General features: G+C 34.0%; 3 long non-coding RNA genes and 1 pseudogene across 10 annotated transcripts in view; 2 read left to right on the top strand and 2 right to left on the bottom strand.

Annotated features, from left to right (window-relative positions):
* Positions 1-20480, bottom strand: part of LOC146926396 (uncharacterized) — an 88207-nt gene that overhangs the window by 6779 nt on the left and 60948 nt on the right. The window lies entirely within an intron of this gene.
* On the bottom strand, positions 970-3692 carry LOC146926401 (uncharacterized). Of its 4 annotated transcripts, XR_015034115.1 has the most exons (7): positions 3180-3407; positions 2905-2976; positions 2741-2775; positions 2362-2420; positions 2218-2262; positions 1998-2124; positions 970-1235 (listed from the first exon to the last, which is right to left on the bottom strand). It is a non-coding gene; the product is annotated as an uncharacterized LOC146926401 (long non-coding RNA). The 4 variants fall into 4 exon arrangements; XR_015034113.1 differs by having other exon boundaries at positions 970-1238; positions 2905-3692; XR_015034114.1 differs by having other exon boundaries at positions 970-1244; positions 2905-3690.
* Positions 8105-10410, top strand: LOC146926400 (protein FAR1-RELATED SEQUENCE 5-like; annotated as a pseudogene). Its single transcript, XR_015008121.1, has 2 exons — positions 8105-10207; positions 10291-10410. The product of XR_015008121.1 is annotated as a protein FAR1-RELATED SEQUENCE 5-like (transcript).
* LOC146926399 (uncharacterized) lies at positions 17597-19736 on the top strand. 2 transcript variants are annotated; one of them, XR_015034124.1, is made up of 2 exons: positions 17597-17891; positions 18410-19736. It is a non-coding gene; the product is annotated as an uncharacterized LOC146926399 (long non-coding RNA). The 2 variants fall into 2 exon arrangements; XR_015034125.1 differs by having other exon boundaries at positions 18042-19736.

Below are 20480 nucleotides of genomic sequence, written 5' to 3'. Positions count from 1 at the left end.
GCATAGGCGTGAATTGGTAAAGTTGGTATCATGGGTTCAAAGTGGGACATCGAGAAGTTCACCGGAAGTAATGATTTCGGGTTGTGGAAGGTTAAGATGCAAGCGGTTTTGACACAACAAAAGTGTGTAGAAGCATTGAAGGGTGAAACGGCGATGCCGGCACATTTGACACAAGCGGAGAAGCGTGAGATGATAGACAAGGCAAAGAGTGCCATTGTTTTATGTCTCGGAGATAAGGTTTTAAGGGATGTCGCGAGGGAGGCTACCGCGGCGTCGATGTGGGCTAAGTTGGAGTCATTGTACATGACGAAATCGTTGGCTCATAGGCAACTCTTGAAACAACAACTCTATTCATTTAGGATGGTGGAGTCTAAAACAATCTCGGAGCAATTGGCGGAATTTAACAAAATTCTTGATGATTTGGCCAACATTGAAGTTAATATGGAAGATGAGGATAAGGCTTTGTTGTTACTTTGTTCATTACCAAAGTCTTTTGAGCATTTCAAGGATACCATCCTTTATGGTAAGGAGGGCACCACTACTTTGGAGGAGGTCCAATAGGCTTTGAGAACCAACACTACAAAAAAACGCGAGAATAGCGGCGGCTAAATTTTGCATATTGCGGCAGTTTTAGCCGCCACTATGCACTTAACTGGCGGTCCTAAAAACTGCCGAAATTTTTCCTGCCACTAGGAGTAAAATGGCAGTTTCCCGTTGTCCGCCGTAATATACAATGTTTATAATGGCGGCTCTATTTTTGTAATTAACGGCAGTTTTGACTGCCAGAATTGTCACTTTTTTGTTAAAAAATTATGCAAATTGTGGCAGTTTCACCTGCCAGAATCGTCGCGTTTTTTTAAAAAATATATGCGAATTGCGGCAGTTTCAGCCGCCACAATTACCACTTAATTTAAAAAAAAAACAATTTATACAGTAGATAAATTGAAGACATTTTATGGCCAACAAATATTAAAAATGTACTATATTAATAAAAAATGATAACAAACATATAGAGATGTGGACAACATATTAAAATGATAAGAAACTCTACAACTAAATATACATTGTATAGTGCAGTTGCAGTATAGTTGAACTTCCAAGTATGTTCCTATTCCCTCAAGCCAAAACGTGAGAATTCTGTTCAAGACACCAGCTCTTGTTTGATATCCTCCCATTGTTCTTACCTTCTTGCATTTAGTACCATTCCAAATGTGTTACCATGAGGCAAAAATGTTCTGCTGAAACTATTCTCCGTCATCAAATCAAATACATGAATTTATAAAACCAAATCAAAGTAAACAAATATGGTACCTAATTATTTGATATAGTTATGTTAAACTGGACAGAAACACAACAGCTATTTTAGCTAATCATGACAGCTGAGACATAAAAAACCAATCAACTCACAACAAAAATCCCAGCTGATGAATAAAAACAGCTTATAGAGTAACATAAGTAACATAGGCACATCATATAAAGGAAGATAACTAGGCCGAAACACAAACAGCACCCAATAACTAACACACCAGAGAGAAATAGACTAAAAACAGCAGAACTCACACAAGAGGGTCGAACAAAACAGACTCATCACCCATGGATCGATCAAGTTGATTAAAGATCATTCAAAGACAGAATGTTAAAAAATTAATTAAGAGAAAACTCATAATTTTACCAACTAGAAGATTAACAAATCACAATGTAAGAACTGCAAATTAATCACACTGTCACAGGACTTGCAACTCTTACCAATATTACCTTATATTAAAATCAAAAAACTTGCAACTTTACCACTAAATTTTCCATCTAATGTGTATCAAATCATGAGATTTAGCATATAGGGGAGGCCAATCGTAGTTGAATATGTTTATTTACTCTCATTCATTTGCCTCTGCCTAAAATTCAAGGGTTCATATAATCCAACATCCAGCAAAAAATCATTAACAAAAAGAACAATTGCTGAAATGAAACACAATAAAGCCTAGGGTTCAAAATTGTACCTGAGTTAGGGACTACGGCGAGAACACTTTGAAGTCAAGCCACAACGTTCATATACTAAAGACGAGAATCTTCAAGAGCTCATCCTGTCATACTCCTCTTTCAACTTCCAACGAAAGGAGCCTAGTCCTAAAAAAACACATAATCACAAATCTATTAAATTCAAAACACGGTTTAGTTCTTTGGTGAAAGAGACGAATGAAACAGACACAAATTACTCACAACATCATACATCGTTTTCCATTCTTTTCCACCGCCTTAGCCAACCTAATTGAAATTCGAAGAAAATTGCATAAGAAATCTTGAAACAACATTCAAGTTTCATAAACATAATCAAGAATAGTAACACAAGATATCAAAACTCACCAGAGATGAATTTATTGCTAGGACTTTCCTTCTTGAACTTTATCTCTGAACTCTCAGACCTAAAAGTCAACAAAAAAACAAGCAACTGAAATCAGAGTCAAATCAAATTTCACCGCAACAAAGTTACGCCAAATCAGAATCAAACCATTAATATGCCTTTACACAAATGCAATCCACAGACAGTACAAACAATGAATATAAGAAGGAAAAAAACTCTACAAAAGTTATACTTTTAATAAACCCCAATACTCTATATAATACACTATCACTCACACATCAATTTTAACATAGCAACCACAGATCTCACTTTTATTACACTTTTACACTCTCAGCACAAGCTAGATGAGTTTAAAAAGACAAAAAATAAAAAAATAAATACCTGATAAGTATCAGTATCAACCATCAGTTTCAGATCTGAATAAAGAAAAAAAAATACCTAGATCAGTATGAATTTCTATTCTTTCTCAATATCCCAAAAAAAACCCAAAAAAGAGAAAATAAATCACTAATAAAAATATAAAAGAACACAGATTATTCAAGAACCTGAATGGAGGCTTTCGATGGATTTAGATGGATTGAAGCTTACAATGGTTATCTTCACCCCATACAAACAAACTTGAGAACAAAACAATTGACAGACCCGTGAAAAAAATCAAGACAAAACGTAAACAAAAGATTGGTGCGAAATTTAACAAATTTAACAAATTAGAATCATCAAACCCTAAATAAACCAACAAAAATTTGGGAGGAATTGCGACTTTGAGACTAAATGTGAAGACCTAGGTTGAAATTTGAATAGATCGAGTGAGAGAGAGGACCTGAGAAGCAAGTGAGACGGAGAGAGTGACGGAAGGGAAAGCGGTGGCCGGAGAGAGTGACGGAAGGGAAAGCGGTGAGAGTAACAATTTCGATGGGAGAAGATGAGACGATGAGAGAGAGGGCTTGAAGGAAAAAGATTGAAGTTTTTGTTATAAAATAAAATATTATGTGTTAAGAAAAAAAGAGGAAAAGAAAAGATGGAGGGATTTTTCACTCAAAACATAAAAAACAAGTTGGAGGGATTTTCTAAAATTTTAGGGAAAAAAAAAAGAGGGAAGTTAGTGTGCCAAATGTTGTGGGGTTGAAAAAATTAAAAACGTTAATACTGGCGGTCTAAAATGCCATAATAAACAAGGTTAAGTGTGCCATAATATTTGTTAATACCGGCAGTCGAAACCGCCGTAATGTACTGTAAAAAGCGGCGGCCATAAAAACTGCCGCAATACACTGGATATAGTGGCGGTTAACAGGGACCGCCGGTAAAAAACCGCCAGAATTAACACGTTTTTTTGTAGTGCAAGGAATTGACCAAGTTCAAGGACTTGAAGATTGATGATGGTGGTGAAGGCTTGAATGTTACAAGAGGGAGAAGTGAGCAAAGAGGAAAAGGCAAGGGGAAGTCGAGGTCCAAGTCTAAGTCCAAGGGCTTTGACAAATCAAAGTATAAATGCTTTCTTTGTCATAAGCAAGGTCACTACAAGAAGGATTGTCCGGATAAAGGGGGCAATGGTAGTTCTTCCGTTCAAGTTGCGGTGGCATCCGATGAAGATGGTTATGAGAGTGCGGGTGCACTAGTGGTCACAAGTTGGGAACCGGAGAAGAGTTGGGTTTTGGACTCGGGATGCTCTTATCACATGTGTCCTAGGAAGGAATATTTTGAGACTTTGGCTCTAAAAGAAGGAGGAGTTGTTCGACTCGGAAATAACAAAGCGTGCAAAGTCCAAGGCATGGGCACCGTTCGTCTAAAGATGTTTGATGGCCGTGAATTCCTTTTAAAGGATGTGAGGTTTGTTCCCGAACTTAAGCGAAATTTAATTTCCCTTAGCATGTTTGATAGTCTAGGTTATAGCACTAGAATTGAGCATGGGGTTTGTAAAATTTCGCATGGTGCATTGATTACGGTTAAAGGGTCTAAAATGAATGGTTTATACATTTTAGATGGTTCCATAGTAATTGGTAATGCATCGGTAGCTAGTGTTGTACCTCATAATAATTCTGAATTGTGGCATTTGAGATTGGGGCATGTTAGTGAAAGAGGTTTAGTTGAACTAGCTAAACAAGGTTTGCTAGGAAAAGATAAATTGGACAAGCTAGAATTTTGTGAGCATTGCATACTAGGCAAGCAACATAGAGTGAAGTTTGGTAGTGGTATGCATCATTCTAGTAGACCTTTTGAGTATGTGCATTCGGACCTTTGGGGTCCTTCCAAGACTCTTACTCATGGAGGGGGTTCCTATTTTCTTTCCATCATTGATGATTATTCTAGGAGAGTGTGGGTCTTTGTTTTGAAAAACAAAAGTGACACATTTGAGAAGTTTAAGGAATGGCACACTCTCATAGAAAATCAAATGGGAACTAAACTAAAAGGTTTGAGAACTGACAATGGCCTGGAGTTTGTTTCAGAGCAATTTAATGAGTTTTGCAGGTTGAAAGGAATCAAGAGGCATAGAACCGTACCGAGAACACCGCAACAAAATGGTCTTGCTGAACGGATGAATAGGACCCTTTTGGAGCGGGTGAGGTGCATGCTTCTAGGAGCTGGGTTACCTAAGAGTTTCTGGGGTGAAGCAGTGACAACTGCTGCTTATTTGATCAATAGATGTCCATCAACGGGAATAGACTTCAAGACACCTATGGAGGTATGGAGTGGGAAACCGGCAGATTACTCCTCTTTGAAGGTTTTCGGAGCTTTGGCATATGCGCATATCAAGCAAGACAAGCTTGAGCCTAGAGCTTTGAAATGTGTCTTCATTGGTTATCCGGAAGGTGTGAAGGGTTACAAGTTGTGGAAATTGGACTCTTGTGGAGGATCAAAAGTCTTGATTAGTAGGGATGTTACCTTTGATGAGACCCGTATGGGGATGAAGTGTAAAGACCTAGAGACTTTAGAACCGGAAACAATGGTGGAGGAAACTCAGTTTGAGGTGGAGCTTCCAAATGAAGAGAAAGATGATGTGGAAGATGAAGCTTCAACATCGGATACAAGTGGAACTCAACCGGTAGTGGATCCCGATTATCTTTTGGCTAGAGATAGAGAAAGGAGGACCATTACGGCACCTAGAAGATATGGTTATGCGGACTTGGTGTGTTTTGCTCTAAATGCGGCTGAAGATGTGCAAGACTCGGAGCCTAGAAACTTCAAGGAGGCATTTGAGAGCAAAGAAAGCAAGTATTGGTTGAAGGCGGTGAATGAAGAGATGGATTCATTGGAAAAGAACCAAACTTGGAAACTTGTGAAGCTACCTAAACACCAAAGGGTAGTTGGATGCAAGTGGATCTTCAAGAAAAAGGAAGGTATTCCGGGAGTTGAAGGTCCTAGGTACAAAGCAAGACTTGTGGCCAAGGGTTTTACTCAAGTGGAGGGGATCGACTACAATGAGATCTTCTCACCGGTGGTGAAACATTGTTCCATAAGGATACTTATGGCTATTGTGAATCAATTCAATCTTGAGTTGGAACAAATGGATGTAAAGACCGCTTTCTTACATGGTGACCTTGAAGAGACAATCTACATGGAGCAACCAGAAGGTTTTGTGGAGGATAAGTCTAAGGTATGTCTTTTGAAGAAATCTTTGTATGGGTTGAAGCAAAGCCCAAGGCAATGGTATCGTCGGTTTGATGAATTTCTTTTGAAGACCGGCTTTGTGAGAAGCGGGTATGATTCTTGTGTGTACATGTTGAAGAGGGGTGAGAAAGTCATTCTCTACCTTCTTCTATATGTGGATGATATCTTGATGGCAAGCTCTAGCAAGGATGAGATTGTGAAGCTCAAAGAAAAGTTAAATGGTGAATTTGAGATGAAAGATCTTGGTCCGGCAAAGAGAGTTCTTGGAATTGATATCTTGAGGAATCGTGACAAAGGTGAACTTTTCTTATCTCAACTTAGTTATTTGAAGAAGGTGGTGGAGCGTTTTAGAATGACAAACTCTAAAACCGTGAGCACTCCCTTGGGTCATCACACAAAGTTGTCCATAAAACAATGTCCTCAATCCGAGGATGAGAAGCAAGCGATGGAAAGTACTCCCTATGCAAGTGGGGTTGGAAGCATCATGTATGGAATGGTTTGTAGTAGGCCGGACTTAGCTTATGCGGTTAGCATTGTGAGTCGGTTTATGGCAAATCCGGGTATTGTGCATTGGCAAGCTTTGAAGTGGGTGTTGAGGTATTTAAACGGGTCTTTGAAGTGCGGTTTGAAATACACAAGAGCAGCTCAAGATGAAGATGCTTTGGAGGGGTATGTTGATGCGGACTATGCGGGCAATGTGGACACAAGAAAATCTCTATCGGGTTTTGTGTTTACTCTTTATGGCACGGCTATTAGTTGGAAGGCAAATCAACAATCCGTGGTGGCATTATCTACCACTCAAGCGGAGTATATTGCCCTTGTTGAAGGGGTGAAAGAGGCCATATGGTTGAAAGGGATGATTGGTGAGTTAGGAATTACTCAAGAATGTGTGAAGATACATTGTGATAGCCAAAGCGCCATTCACTTGGCGAATCATCAAGTGTATCATGAGAGGACAAAGCACATTGACATTCGCTTGCACTTTGTTAGAGACATGATTGAAGCAAAAGAGATTGTGGTGGAAAAAGTGGCATCGGAAGAGAATCCGGCGGATGTGTTTACCAAGTCATTGCCTAGATCAAGGTTCAAGCATTGCTTGGACTTGATCAAGTTTGTTGAAGAGTAATTCCCTTTTGGAGAGAGCAGCATGGTGGTTGATGGTTAAACTGACATCATCACCAAATTAGAAGTCAAGGTGGAGAATGTTGTTTTGGCTTCAAATTTGTGGTTTTGAGAAACAGAGAAATCGTGACACGATTTCATCAACGTGTCACGATTTTGGCTATGCCGAAAGCATGTTTTGCTGGTGTATAATCGTGGCACGATTTTGGGAAAACGTGACACGATTTTCGGCTTGCTGGGCACGTTTTCAGGATAAGGTTGGTCGTACCTTGGGTCGTACGTATCAAACGTGTCACGATTTGGACAAACGTGACACGATTTTGACAGCTGAAGACTGCTATATAAGTGTTTCTTTGCAGATTTTGAAGGAGAGCTTGAAGAGAGAGAAACTTGGATTACAAAGGAGGTAACTTTAGGGTTGAATGTCTTTGTAGTGAGGATCTCTTGGGTTGGGAAACATTGTAAACACCTTGGGTAGTGAGATTTCACCATTGGAAGGATCAAAAGCTTCCTTTTGTGTTCTCTCTTAGGATTCATTGTGAGTGTGGGTGACATGAAAATGGGTAGAAATTAGGTCTTGTTCTTTTGTGAGCTTTTAAGATAATTTCTTGTAACCCATTTGTATCACTTTCATCTTAGTGGATTGGAGGGCTGCTTTCTCCCCCAGAGTAGGTCATATTGGACCGAACTGGGTTACCATCTTGGTGTGTTTGTTCCTTTCTTTCATTGCTTATCTTTATTGCTTTGATTATGCTTGTGGTGTTGCTCTACACTTAGATTTAGATCTGTTTTTTTGTTGTTGTTGCTTGGAGACACTTTATCCATTGATTACCACTTCCTTTGCTCCACACATCTTTGTTATTCATTGGTGTGATTTTGTCCGAATTCACAACAGAATGTTATAGTCATCTGTAGGACTTGGATCCTCTCCTTCACCAATTCTCTCCTTCTCCAAATAGTGACCCTTAGATCAATCAAATGGTTGAGATCAAGAGCAAAAAGGAATCAAGAGCAAAAATGGAAGAAGATTGGAGGCCAAGGATTGGCATGATTTTTGATAATTTTGATGATGCTTGGAAGTTTTGGGTTGATTATGGTGGAAAAGTTGGATTTGGAGTGAGAATACAATACGTACACAAGAGCAAAAAGGATGGCTCACCTACTTCTTGCAGGTTTGTGTGTTGCAAAGAAGGCTTGCGAAAACCAGACAAACGAGATTATAAAACAATCAAGCCAAGAGAAGATACTCGAACTAACTGTCAGGCAAGGATTGGTCTTAAAAATATGGTTAAAAAATGGACGGTGCATGATTTTGTGCAAGAACATAACCATCTGTTACACTCACAAGAAACAATTCAACAGTTGCCATCTCAACGAAAAGTTTCAGAAATTCAACGTCAACAAATTGATCTAACATATGATGCCGGTCTTCAACAAAGGAGTTCGTTTGATTTGATGAGTAAGGAAGTAGGTGACAGAACCAACTTGGGATACATACGCCTTGATCAAAAGAATTATCTCCAAAAAAGAAGACAAAGAAGTTTAGAAAATGGAGAAGCCTGTTGCAATATTTTCAGAAGATGTCGCTTGTAAGTCCCTCTTTTTTTCATGCATATCAAATGGATGTGGAGGATCAAATTACTAATGTATTTTGGGCAGATGCAAGAATGCTGTTTGATTATGAATATTTTGGTGACGTGATTTCTCTTGATGCGACATATTGAACAAATAGTTCAAATAGACCACTAGCAATTTTCTCAGGATTTAATCACCATCGAAAAGCTGTGATCTTTGGGGATGCACTACTGTATGATGAAACAGCAGAGTCGTACACGTGGCTTTTTGAGACATTTCTAGAGGCACATAAGCAGAAAATGCCCCAATCAGTTTTTACAGATCAAGCTCATTCAATGGCAAAAGCACTTGGTGAGGTTATGCCTGGAGCTTACCATGGCTTGTGTACGTGGAACTTGATGCAAAATTGTATCAAGCACTTAGGAAATTTGATGAAAGATGAATCTCATCTTCTTAGTGACTTTACGAAGTGTGTGTACGACTATGACGATGAAGAACAGTTTGAAGAAGGTTGGAGAATCCTCCTTGCAAAACACAATGCTGAAGACAACAGTTGGTTGAGAAGAGTATACAATTTGAAGGAGAAATGGGCATCTTGCCACATGAAGAAGGCTTTTACATTAGGATTGCGAAGCACCCAACTCATTGAAAGTGTAAATGCAATTATTAAAAGTTTTATGAATGTGGATTTGGATATTATCAAGTTTTTCAACCGTTTTGAGGACATTATAGAAGAAAAGAGATATAATGAATTGAAGTGTGAATTTGATTCACGTCAAAAAATACCAAGACTCATAAATTCATATTCTGAAATATTGCGACAAATGTCTGACATATATACTCCCACTATTTTTGATCTATTCCAAAAGGAGTATGAGTTATTTGAAGCATGTTCTGTCAAGAGTATGAACATACAACCATCATCAATTGAATATGTTATTGTGATGGCAAAGAAGTTGGGAGAATGGCAAGTGTTCTTTGATTTTGATAAGAAATCAATTTGTTGCTCTTGCCGTAAGTTTGAGAGCTTTGGCATAATTTGTTGTCACTGTTTAAAAGTTTTTATCCATATGGATGTGAGATCTGTGCCTGAGCCTTATATCTTGAAGAGGTGGACAAAGTCAGCAAGAACCGGGGCTTTACCTATTGTCGGTGTTAGTCATGTGGTGGAAGATGTTGATTTGTCTCCAAAGCAACGCTACCAAAAGATTTGTCCTCGCCTTATTAGGATTGCCAGTGAAGCGTGTAGAAGTCCAGAGGCTTTCACTTTTATTACCAAAGTTGTTGATGAATTGGATAGGCTAATACTGAAATTTCAAAATGGTCAAGTAAGTGATTCTCAAGTGAATGCGTTTCTTAGCAAAGTTGAAGAAATTGAAAGTAACATTGATGGTTCAACACAAGTAAAAAGCTTTGCTTCAACACAAGTAAAAAGCTTAAAAAAATAAAGAGAGCAAAAGGGGCACAAAACGTAAAAAAGGTTGGGAAGAGAGCAGACATACCAATAAGCAGAAAAAAGGTGGTTCAAGTGCTTCACAAATTAAGGTATTATTAAATTATCAAAATATTGAATTTCAATATTAATTTTAGTCAAATAAAAAAGTTCACATTTATGTGTTTATACACAGAACCAAGATCAGAGGAGGGTAAATGGCCAACTCCCAAAAAAAGGAAAACATGGTGACTTAAGGGATTCTCAAAGACAAGTGCAACATGAGGGGCCTAGCACAAGTGTGCCTGTAGGTATCAATGATGTCACTAGTTTTACTAACTTACTGATGGTAAGTTTCAATAACTTCATAAGTGTCACTTTCAACAAAGTCAAATATTGTGTTTTGTTTACTAACTTTGTCTTCTAAATTATAGGATAACCTTGATGAGGACAACACAACATTGATCAATCACTAAAGATGTGAAGAAAATGTTGGATTAATTATTTAATTAATCAATTATGGATTGACAATAATCAATTATTATAAGTTGATGTCATAATATAAATTATGGTCTATTGTGTTAAGCACTAATTATATGATGAATTTGAGTGATTGGGCTTTTGTTACTAAATGGACCGTGATGGGTTGGACCATTTAGATAAGCCCAATGAGAGGTCCCTGCCCTCAGCCGTTTAGCTATTTAAACGTCATCCCATTAGACGGTTAATTCTTTCTTAAGATTGGTGAGAAAACCTAGAGCTAGACGGAATGAGGGTAGTTACCCTCTCATAGTTGTCGGCGTTGTCTACGGTTATCCTTCATCAACCTAATTCAAAGGTACACAATCTCTTGTTCTTTTTTTTGTTATTGATGATATGCTATAATTTGTATCTAGTGATTCATGGCTAAACATTAAAACTTTCATCAATTGGTATCAGAGCCAAATAGATACATATTATAGCTATCTATGAATCATATATTCTTCTATTGAATCCGTGGATGATTGTTGTCTTCATATGATTCATTCTAATTGTTGTTGAACGCATATTATTGTATGTTGATTTTATTATCACTTAATCCTAATATATGAATCAACATACAAGTGCCCTTGTGCGATTCTAATTCCGTGCACATCGTAAAAATTAAAATCCATGAATTGATTCTTAAAGTTGGCCTATGATTTTGCTTTGTGCCTGAATTGCCATTAAAACCCATATCCTAGTGTTACGATGACCAGATAGTGAGAAATTGATATATACGTTTTCAATAGAGGAATCCCTATGTTTTCAATCTATGATTTCTCTCTATTAGCTTCATAATCCTCTGAATTAGTATGTGGCTTCTTTTCTCTATCAACAGCGATCAAAATCGTTGCCTTATTGCGATAAGCGACAGGCCGACAGATATGGGTCAAGCCAAATATTCTAAAGTTTTTTTTTTATGTCAATTAAATATTAATTATTATTCTGATCAATTTGGCATGATCTTCGAAATTATTTTGACAATTATAAATATTTTATATATTATTATTTAGAGAATAAATTGTTTCCTAAAATATCATATTCTCTTATGGTAAGATTCCTTACTCTTATTTGACACTATGAGAAATCTCACTTTCTCATATGTGATTAATGTGTCAATGGAAAAGTTTACATCCCCAAATTAATTAGTAAATATTCTATTATTTTGGGATAAAAATGTAATTTCTTTTGCACCCAAAATATATTTAACAAGATTTGATTTATTCAATACCCTTAATTTGGGATTTAAATTATTTTTGAAATCTCTAAATTTTTGATGTAAATTGATATGAAAATCATATGTTCTTTTAAATCATGCATTCTTTAGATTTGAGTCTAAAATATAACACTTATGTAAATTATTCTTTTAAAGTGTTAGTATTGTGAAGAATCTTTAGACTCAGTCTTATATTCTTGTCTCAAATATTTTGTATAAACTAATATATTTTTGAGAATTGTTGATATTGTATTTTTTGATGCATGGATTTCAAAATTTTGTCAAATCTTGAAAAGATCATATATCGATTAAATTGAGAATAATTTATTTCAAATCATGTATTCTCAATATTTGAGCTTAAACTGTTTTTTGAAAATTCTCTCTTATATTTACTATTGTGAATTTATAGAAGGCTCAATTTTGTTAATTTTAATGCCAAGTATAATTAATTTATATTTTACGATTTTAAATATTCTTGGCATTATAAATATTCTAATGTAAGATATTCTTGAATTCATATTGTCTTAGCATAAAGATCCAAAGTTCACTAATTGATCATTCTTTTGACAACATATTTAAACTAAGACACTTGTCTTTGATTCTTGTCAAAAATTGTTTTGAAGGGTCCTCATAATATTTTGTTTTCAAAATGAGTATAGTGAGTTGTATATATATGTCATTTATATTAATTGAATATAATATTGACATATTTCTCTTTAATATATACATTATGCTTTCTGCTATACTCTCTAATCTAGACCCGTAATTTATTACTCTAAATTTTGTGATAAATACTATTAGTGTGTCTTTTCGCAATTAAATATTTGGATCACAATTATGTTAAACTATGTATTTTTGTATATAGTAAATAATGCATTATTGCATTTTTTATGCTAAAATTATAATATGTATTTTTGTATATAGTAAATAATGCATTATTGCATTTTTTATGCTAAAATTATAATGATGAATTAAAATTTGTAAGCCTCTTTGTTGTTTATCTGTTAACTATTATCAAAACAACTTATTAAGAATGGAGACAATTTTTGAAATATGTATCATCCTTACATCTGAATTCTTATATAAATCATATTGATTTATAATTAGAGTCTCACATATGCTTATTTATAATTGCTTATTCTCTATTGATGAATATTTTTGAGATGACTATATTATAAGATATTCTCGTTAAGTCATCAAAATTCAGTGGCTCTAAGTATAAGGATGAATGTCACACTCTGCGAAGTAAGTTGTTATTTAATTATTTTATCCTCTTGTGACTTATTGCTTATTATTGCACATATGAAGAAATTTAGTTCTTCTTCTCTTTTGTTGTGCAATTATGATATCCTATATAGAAGTGAAATCCTTTTTCAGAATATTCTAAACAGAACTCTGTTGTTATATACTATTTTCTTACTATAATGCTCCATTTTGTATTTGTGTTTTTTTTCTAATTTATAGTGGGAGCATTGAAAAATTTTATTCTAAGAGTTCTTTTCTGGATAAATTAGAAAACTATTTGACACACTTCTATTCCAAATAACAATTTTTGTTATTATACTACTTCATATAAAAGAAAATTATAAAGTCATATTTATGATGTGCTAATTTAAAATTTTGTTAAGCACATTTTTCTATCGTTTGAATATGACCGAAGTTGAGTAAATTAAGTACAATTGTTTATGCATGATATTATTATATCATATTCTCTTAAGCATAAAAATTATTTATTTGTATAATTGTAATCTCACCTATCGTGGGTACAATTATGCGAATTTTGTTAAATAGATTAGCATTATATTGGTAACAGTCATACCCTATCGGTGTGTTGTTATTAATATAATTGTTATTATTCAATGTACCTAAAATGTTTATACTTATGTCAATTATAATTAGAATACTCTATCAATGTTTAAATTTTGTAAGACATAAGAATGGTACATTGTGATGATATAGTTCTTACTTATTATCGTTAAGATCCTTGAATGAGATTAATATAAGTAAGTTACTTTGTTAAAAGACATGTAGAAAATTGTATAAATTTTGCAATCCAATATTATTACATTTTGAATTAAATTTCTACCTAAATGTGTTTTATATATATATATATATATATATATATATATATATATATATAAATATATCGGATTGCTACTATCCCTTTGTTATGTGAGTGACGGACATACCCTATCGGTGTGACGTTACTTAGCATATCATTTTGTGATAGAGAAATAGTTGAATATTTTATTTAAAATATCTTTCAAAACTTTTTAATTCAACTATCATTGTCTATTCTCTATCAAGTGGGAGAATCATTGCTATGTATTGTGTAACGTGATGGACATACCCTATCGGTATGACATTACTTAACATAATCATCCTTTTGTGGGTAAGATAGTTTAACTATCATTCTCCACCAAGTGGAGAAAATATCATTCTTCAACAAGTGAGAAAAATTCTACATGTCAATTAACTATATCTCATAAACAAATATATTTATTTGTTTTCATATTTTTAGATATGAAATTTTTGTAGAGACTTATATTGAGGATATTAGTTATGCTATTGCTATTCTTTAATACTTATGGAAACTTATGACTATTTTCTCTTATATCCTCAATAATAATAAAATATAAGTCTTGTGTATTTCCGCTGCTTGTAACCTAATTGTTTCTCAAATTTGCGTAAGTATAATTGTAGCATTTGAGTTTTGAGTGAGTTATTAAAATTGTGAACAGAGTCTTATATCCTATTTTTAAAGACTCATCTCACTCATATGATGATAAATTTTTATATAATCATCATACTCTGTCATATAACGGTTACTATGTTTATAAAATTCTGTGGAATTTTAATTGTGAAAAGGAGATCTTGTGTTATGAAATTCTTAAATGAAAATTTACGTTCTCCTTAATTCTAAATGCAGAATATGTGTTTAACTACGAAACCCAATTCTTGATAATATCTGTCATTGATAAAATATGTATTTATGGGGGTTTCATATTATTCTTGAGTTACCACTTGTGTTAATAATTCTGCTATGCTCATGTGCAAAATATGTGGTTGAGTTCATGAAACTCTATTGGCTAAAATTATATAACCACTTATGTTGATAATCTTGCACTAGTAATTGAGTATCCCACTGTTGAATATTACATTATTATAATATTTTGTATCAGTGATCACTAATGAGAATCCCACTTACTCTTGTTTATATATATGTGGGATCAGTGGGAGTGTGTACACAATATTATATATTATGAGCTCAAATGAGAAATCTCACTCTTGTTTATATATATATGTGAGATCAAGAGAAATGTGTACACAATATTATTGTCGTTATCGCCATATACTCTTGTGCACACTATAAAATATGGCATAGCTTAAGAGACTTTAAACTTTAGTCTCATTCTATTATATTGAGATATATGTTAAAATTCTATCGATCTCAATGAGCATCATAATTGGATGCTTAAGTCAATTTTGTTGGAATATGCACAATAACTTCTTGGCATGCAAATATACATTGTGCTTCTGTTTTACCAACATTCCACATTTTTGAAGTCATAAATAGTAAGTACAATGTATAATATCAATACTCCTATCGAGTATGATATTGTGTTCTTGTGGTACTTATAATTTGAGATAATCATAAATGTTCTTTTGATATTGACATTCTAGTGGCCACATTAATCCACATTTTTTTCTTTAAACTACGTGTCTATGTTAATCCAATTTGGGGATTATTGAATTTCCTATTTTGCTTTTATGGATTTTCATAGTCACATTTTTGTAAAACTTGGATTAATTGAATGTCGTAGAACATTTATTTTGACTATATGTAATTACACTCTTAATAGGCTATCCCTATAAGTAATTACTATTCATGTACCTATGTGGATATAGGACTTCTGTAATATTAAAAACTCATTGGCAGAACCACTAACCACAGACTTATATATATGAGTATTGTAACTCATAATGATTTGATCAAGTCTATGTTATTTTGGGTTAGTGGGAGTTTGTTATAGCATTTTTAAAATGCTTAGGCTATTCTTTAGTGACATATTCCTTTTAATTCAAATGTGTCACTATAAATTCATCATTTGTTAGAAAAGTGAGTCTTTGATCTGTATGATTTGTTTTTCCCTATCGGATTCAATTTCTGCAGCATTAAAGCTTACTTCTCTTTTGAATGATTAGTGCTTTGACCATACATGTAATTTTAAATTTTTAAATTCTTTATGACAAGTGCATTTTTTTTTTTATTCTTTCAGTAATTGAGTATTGTCATCCAAGTGGGAGATTGTTGGATTAATTATTTAATTAATCAATTATGGATTGACAATAATCAATTATTATAAGTTGATGTCATAATATAAATTATGGTATATTGTGTTAAACACTAATTATATGATGAATTTGAGTGATTGGGCTTTTGTTACTAAATGGACCGCGATGGGTTGAACCATTTAGATAAGCCCAATGAGAGGTCCCTGCCACGGTTAATTCTTTCTGAAGATTGGTGAGAAAACCTAGAGCTAGACGGAATGAGGGTAGTTACCCTCTCATAGTTGTCGGCGTTGTCTACGGTTATCCTTCATCAACCTAATTCAAAGGTACACAATCTCTTGTTCTTTTTTTTGTTATTGATGATATGCTATAATTTGTATCTAGTGATTCATGGCTAAACATTAAAACTTTCATCAGAAAATCCTAGTTGATACAAGTTATTTTGGATGTTTATTGGATATGCTGTTTTGGCACAAATGCAGTATCACTTTAGTTGATACAAGTTATTTTGGATATGATAATTTGGTACAAATTCAGGATCAGTTTAGTTGATACAAGTGTAAACACAAAGTACACTCATTAGTGTTATGAATTTATTTATGTTGCAATATCAGTTTCTATTGATGCAGAGTGTTATGCTTTTTGGATATTTTAATTTGGTACAAATTCAGGATTAGTTTAGTTGATACAAGTGTAAACACAATCTGCATTTTAGCTCTTTGGTTGCATTTTTTCTGCATTTTTTTGCTGTTTTGGTTGCACAGTCTGTTTTCTGGTATTTGGTTGCATTTTAGTTGCATTTTTCGAGCTATTTTGGTTGCATTTTTCTGGTTTTTTCAGGCTATTTTGGTTGCATTTTTCTGGCTGCATTTTGAATACATTTTGGATGCAATCCGATGTTCTTATAGATGCAATATAACATACTGTTTGGCTGCATTTTTTCTGCAATAGTGTTATACATTTTTTCTGCAATACCATCACTACTATTGTAGCCTGAACAATCATACTTACTCTAAAAGCCAATTAGGTCAAGCAATTGGCTTAGCCCTAATTCTATGCTAATTTCCCTCCCAAATACTTAATGAAATCGTGCTTTGCAAGCTGACAAGCTGATGGTTACTCATTAAATGCTGTTTCATGATTTGAAATTTGAATTTCAAATCATAATAGCTTTGGTGTTTTCCCTCCTTAGGTGCCTTACCAAGCTTTCACAACAAGCTATGCGGCTCCCTTAAATGCAGAGTCTGAGATGGCGGGTTCCTCCAATTTATTGTGACTTTTCATGTGCAAAATTTGAATTGCCAACTAACAGTCATAAATGCTGATTTCAAATTGCAAATTCTCTCCATTTGTATCTGTCATTTAATGTTGGGCCCCTCTTTTCCACCAATTAATTACTCTATATATTTTCCCCTTCATCTTATTCTTCCCAACCAGCCTTCTCTCTTATTCTTCTCTTTCTCACTGATGCACTTTTTCTCTTCTAATCACAACCTTTTTTCGTTGATTTTTTCTTCCCACATCCCTCAATTTTTTCCTCTCTTCACCACTCCAATCAATTTTATGGCTCCCTCACATTTTCTTTTCGTTTTTTTTCTCATTCATTCAACAAAACTTCCCCTACATTGTTCTATCCTTCTGGATGTTGTGTTATGTGGTCGCTACAGACTCAATCAGAAGGGATAGTAGTTTAAGGCTTTTGTGTTTTGATAGTAATTGGGGTTCTACAGTCTACTCATAGAGGGAATCTTAAACCTATCAAGGTATGTGTAGTTAGTTTCAGCATGATTTTGAAGGATATTATTTCTGATTTCTGTTCACATTTTCAATTTTGTTTGTCTCTGTATCATATTTTTATTGTTAATTATCAAGATTTAGGCGTGCACATTAATTTCTTTGATTTTCTTTTGCAGATACATGGTATATGTAATGGGCTCTTTACTGTGTTCATTTTCGTTACCTTTTTGTGAAGATTAGCATATTTTGATTAGCATATCGTATATTATGAAAATTTGATTGAAATCATTGATACATTTTCAACATACAAAAATGAGTATAGGACAAAAATCATAGAAAATTAAGCATTTTTCTTCTTGAAGTTTTCTGTTAATCAAGTGTCAGAATCGTCAACATATTAGTGCTTTATTATTTGAGATTTTAATGTCGAGAGATTGTAGTTTCGTTCGAGCTTTATATCAGGAAAATGATAGATATAAAAGCAACATAAACTCAAAGATTGGTTTATTTGAATTAATAATCCAATTGTTGAACATTTTTACAGATCATTGCAACAGCGTGCATGTTCCTTGCTAGCAAGGTCAAAGAAAGTCGTTGTCATTTAAGGGATATAATTTTTGTTTCCAATTAGATGATTCATGAGAAGGATCCTGCAGCTGCACAGAAGATAAAACAGAAGGTGTTTTATTACTTATTGTGCCATTCTGATTTCTCAGTTTATCTGTTGGCTTATATTTCTGCTTTGTTTCCAATTAGATGATTCATGTCCCTTTCTCTTTCTTACTGATCCCCTCTACCTCTCTCATCTGCTTCGGCAATTGCTCAGCAAGGAGCAACTCAATAATTCAAATTTGAACTTGAGTTTTTTCCTATCACGGCCCACTGATGACAATGCTCAGCGCAAGGCAGTTTGGCAGTCACACCTAAAGCTTTACTCAATTTTGTTTTGGGTTGTGAGTTTCTGTTGTATAGAATTTCTAATATGAGATGATGTTTTTTTGTATGTTTTCTCATGATGTTAGCAGTATATCAATATATGATCAGTATATGTTTAGAGAAGAGGTTTCATAGTTGGAGTTTGTCAAATTTAAAATATAATAACTACTGTAATTAAGGGATGAAAGAAATATTGGCAAGGCTAATGTCCATTCCAAATGAAAGGAGAAAATCAAACTCAATATGTATGGTGTACAACATGAAACAAATATAAGAGGGCTATAATTGTTATAATAGAATTCTTGCATTTCATACTTACATCATTTGCGGTATATACAATGATTCATACAACAAATAGGGAAGGAATTGTTTTGGTATTTGGTTTTGTTATATGGTCTTGGTGGTTGTATCCATTTCCCTCACTCTTGCTTTATTCTGCTACCAATTTAGAATACAAATATTCTTTGTAATGCTAGCAATGACAATAAGAAATGTGTGTGATGCTTTGAAATTTGAATGGGAAAGTTGATTTATCTTTCATGATACTAAATGTGTGTGCCTCCCCATATTTTTGCCCCTAATGACTTGCTTATTCTGCATTTTGTATCATCTGATGGTAGTTGTTGTGCCATGACAGACAAATGCTTTATCATGGATGGTTTTGAAGGAAACTAAAATTCAACAATGTTGTTGAGGAGTCCCTATTTGCTAATGGAATAAGTTGTCATACTTTTTCAATTATTGCTTCTCTTTAGCATGACATAAGCAATATGTTTAATCTAGAGTTGAGTTAATTGCAGACCACGTCTGCAATTTGTGTAAGTTGCTACATAATATTTACCACTTGACTCAAGGGACCGAATGACCAAACGTGGATCAGCCAAGTATCGTGTAAAGAAATTGTTTAGGCATCAAAGGAGATAAAATTCATAGAACCAAGTTTGTATCAGGTTATATATCTTCTCTAAGCAAAATTGTATTATTAATCACTACTCATTGTGTAAGAAACTCTACATGCGAAAAGGTAGTATATAAATGAACTTATATATACAAATAAGGACCTCGATAACCGATAACATTGCTTTGATGTTTTCCTCACTTGAATAGCCGATGATCTGGCTTAAGGACCAACACTTACAGGAATTAATGTCGATATATCTTCTTTTTAAAAAAATAAAAAATAAATAGATTATCATGCTAGCTTCATATCTATTTTCCTCAAAACTGAAAGATATCTATTGAAAGTCTTCACGAAAGATATTTTTCTCTTCGAATAAAAAGAAAGAAATTCATGCTAGCTTTTAATCCTCACTACATGCCTACTTTGTATGCTTTGATCATCCAACTAATAGCAACTGTTGGATAATCCTTTTACTTTGTATCTTTGCTTACTGCCACATATAGATCATAGTACTCAATCGTTCTTATAAAATGTTTTTAATAATATTTCCAAATCAGTGATGTGTGTACTAATAAAACACTTATATGCGTAAATAGATTGGAGAGCCATCAAATGAAAGTCTACAGAAATATTTTATAATTTATGATAATTAATATTGTCTGCAACTCATTTCAATGGTAATACGCTTTTTCCTGACTTATTTAATATCAATGAAAATATAAAATATAACTTATTGATTTCTATTAAAGTGGATAAGACCCGTGCGGAGCACGGGTCG

Source organism: Medicago sativa, chromosome 4 (assembly GCF_051527215.1).
Source record: "Medicago sativa cultivar Bolivia chromosome 4, Bolivia_mono, whole genome shotgun sequence".
Taxonomy (NCBI): domain Eukaryota; kingdom Viridiplantae; phylum Streptophyta; class Magnoliopsida; order Fabales; family Fabaceae; genus Medicago; species Medicago sativa.
This window is presented reverse-complemented; position numbering and strand designations above follow the sequence as displayed.